This window comes from Akebia trifoliata, unplaced genomic scaffold (genome assembly GCF_017979445.1).
Source record: "Akebia trifoliata isolate Shusen 1 unplaced genomic scaffold, ASM1797944v1 Contig00260, whole genome shotgun sequence".
Taxonomy (NCBI): Eukaryota; Viridiplantae; Streptophyta; class Magnoliopsida; order Ranunculales; family Lardizabalaceae; genus Akebia; species Akebia trifoliata.
In genome coordinates, this window is record NW_028236909.1 from 32,217 (window position 1) to 35,302 (window position 3,086).

General features: G+C 31.1%; 1 non-coding gene across 1 annotated transcript; it reads left to right on the forward strand.

Annotated features, from left to right (window-relative positions):
• Positions 1-553: 553 nt before the first annotated feature.
• LOC147381784 (small nucleolar RNA snoR122) lies at positions 554-630 on the forward strand. Its single transcript, XR_015174362.1, has one exon. It is a non-coding gene; the product is annotated as a small nucleolar RNA snoR122 (small nucleolar RNA).
• Positions 631-3,086: the final 2,456 nt, after the last annotated feature.

The following is a 3,086-nucleotide window of genomic DNA, read 5'->3' on the forward strand; positions in this document are numbered from 1 at the left end:
ATTTCATATTTTTATTTCATTTGTTTTTTTTTTATGTATCGATTATGACGAATCATCGACAAATTTTATTTTGAAAGCTGCTTTGGTTCACTGATATTGAGTTATTGTTGTGTGTTTCATTTTTCATTAATTAATGGTCTATGGATATTGAGTTAATTGCATCGCTTCTTTTCCGATGGTATATTATACGTATGGATTTGTCTAGAATCAAAATATCCAAGTATCCACGAAATCAGAAACCCTTAATTACTTTTTATTTTAAATTTCTTCGGTTATTCTGAGTTTTATATATGTTTAACTGAAAATTTTACAATCCTTATGCGTTTAATTTGAAGAAATGGGTTCGAATGGAAATTCCTATGTGTGTTTTTATTTTATTTTTTATGATTGTTCATGTTCGGATCGGACACCAATTCAACTAAGAAATTCTTGAACAAATAGTGTTGTTTTTAGCCATTGTTTTGCTTGGGTTGTTTCTTAATCTTTGTGTTCCATTATTTATTATGTGGTCATGTTCATCCTATTAGGATTGCTTTTTTTCTTCTAAGATATCTGCCAATGATGTATAAAACTATGCACGTATTATCAGATTAACTATGATGATATGTTATTGTCACTACCATTGAGGCATATCTGCAATTAAATGGAGATTCACCCCTTAAAAAAATAAGTCATCATTGAGAATAAGTGAAAATTGAGGTGCCAATAGAAATACACTCTCAAATTTTTTGTTTTGTTTTAGATTTGTATTTGTTAGATTTAAGATTTTATATGGGCCTAATCCTAATTGTAAATAACTGTTGAAGTTGTTTCAATGTGTTATAACACTTTGTAATGTTGAGAATAGGTAAAAGTTGGGGTGCCAATAGAAACACACTCTTTCATTATTTATTAGATTTAGGATTTTATATAAGCCTAATCCTAATTGTAAACGACTGCTAAAGTTGTTTCAATGTGTTATGATGCTTTGTATGTTGAAATAATTAGTTGAACCAAGCTTTTGTAATCTTTTGATTGTGTGTTTTAATATTTAACTAGGGTGTGATAAATTATTTATGAAATTGGGGATGTAATAAGTAAATGTAGATCACTTACTCATTCATTACAAGTGGCCTTAGAGATTTGGTCATATTTTCTAAGGCTTTTCGGGGTAAGTTAACTAGCTATTTGACACACATGCCACTAATCCTTTTGAAGATTTTAGAAATGACTTTTCATTTATTCTTTTAGATAGCTTCGAGTATCATTGATTTGAATGTAAGAAATATGAGTTGGCAACTCCTTTTGTATTATTATTTAGATGTTGAATAAATATAAATTTCAATATATTTAGTTAACCTCAACTGGGACTTTGTTAATTTGTTTTAGATAATTCTTCATGGATACGATTGACGTTGACAAGTGTGGAAGTGTGCATGTGAATGAAAATGTGGAATCATCTTTGATTATGGAAGTAGATATTGGGGAACGTGTTGATTGCCTCAGTCCTAACAAAGATGTTCGAAAGTTAAATGCACCATATGCTGGGATGATTTTTGATTCAAGTGAGGAAGTAAAAAAATACTATGAAGAATACGGACGTCAGGAAGGGTTTTGCATTCGTGTACGAAGTAGTTTAAGGACGATAAGAGGTTCAAATACGATGACTGGGATAAGATATGTCTGCATACATGAAGGCAAACATACATCTGTAGACACCCCATTTTTGCACTCGCCTGATTAATCAACTCGTCAACCCGATCGCAAAGGTTCCTAATGATGGATGTTTATTCCAATGCTTCATTTTGTTACCAGATATGTTTCAGAAATCCAGATGAGGTATCTCGAACTGACAAAACTTAGAAACCACGCTACGCTAGGTAAATACGACCCCAGAAACATAGAAATCATCATCTTACAAATCAAAAAGAAGTTTCACGATAAAAATCACTAAAAATGATCAAATTACCAAAATACCCCTAACATCAAAACAACCCTAGAGCCTACATTACGCTTAGGAAAATCCATTCAAACACATAAAATAACAAATCGAAACCAAATAAATCATTTCACCAATTTTCACAAAATTCGACAAAATTACAAAAATACCCCTCATAAAATTCACGATCATTTCACACAAAAAATTTCATAAATGATAAAAATAAACTTTTTCATTGAATTCCTTACGAGAAACTGATTTCAAAACATCCTGGAACATTGAAAAACACTTAAAACGTAAAAAATCCTCTCCGAGGGCAAAACGGTAATTTCACAATTTTAATAATTAAAAATTTTGAAATTAATAAATAAATCATTAAATAATGTAAAGTGAAACATTAATAAAATTAATTATAAAATTTAAACCAAAAAATTGATCAATCAGGCTTTCAAGAAAAATTGTTGATGGTTCGCAAGATATTTTTTTAAAGACTCCTCCATTTGGGGGTCCAAAGAATCAAAGATATAATAGAGGGGGGTTCTCCAAAAATTTAAAGTCAATCAAGCAAGACTAAATTCAAGATATTAAAGTCAATCAAATAAGGCTAAAGTCAAAATTAAAGTCAATTAAGTAAGACTAGAGTCAAGTATTAAAGTCAATCTCATAAGACTAAGGTCAAAACCTTAAATCAAAACCCTAATCTAAACTAATCAAGTCGATCTCATAAGACTAAGGTCAAAACCCTAATCTAAACTAATCAAGTCAATCTCATAAGACTAAGGTCAAAATCCTAAATCAAAACCCTGATCTAAACTAATCAAGTCAATCTCATAAGACTAAAGTCAAAACCCTAAAACCCTAAAGACTAAGTCAAAACCCTAATTGAAACCCTAAAAGAAACCCTAATCAAACCCTAATGCTTCTAAAACTTTATAAATAGGAGCCTCCACACCCTATTTTCGTATCAAAGAAAAAACCCAAGAAAAAGTAGGTGAAGAAGCCTCCACAACCTCCCCAAAACCCTAATTTTGGAGTCCCAACTCCTTTCCTAACACCCCTACTCCGATTTTAGCCTAAAAAACACCCAAAAACCTCTCAAAAATATCCCAAAAATCCACAACAAATTCGAAGCACCCAGATCCAAGAAGGAGATACCTTACCTCGGAGA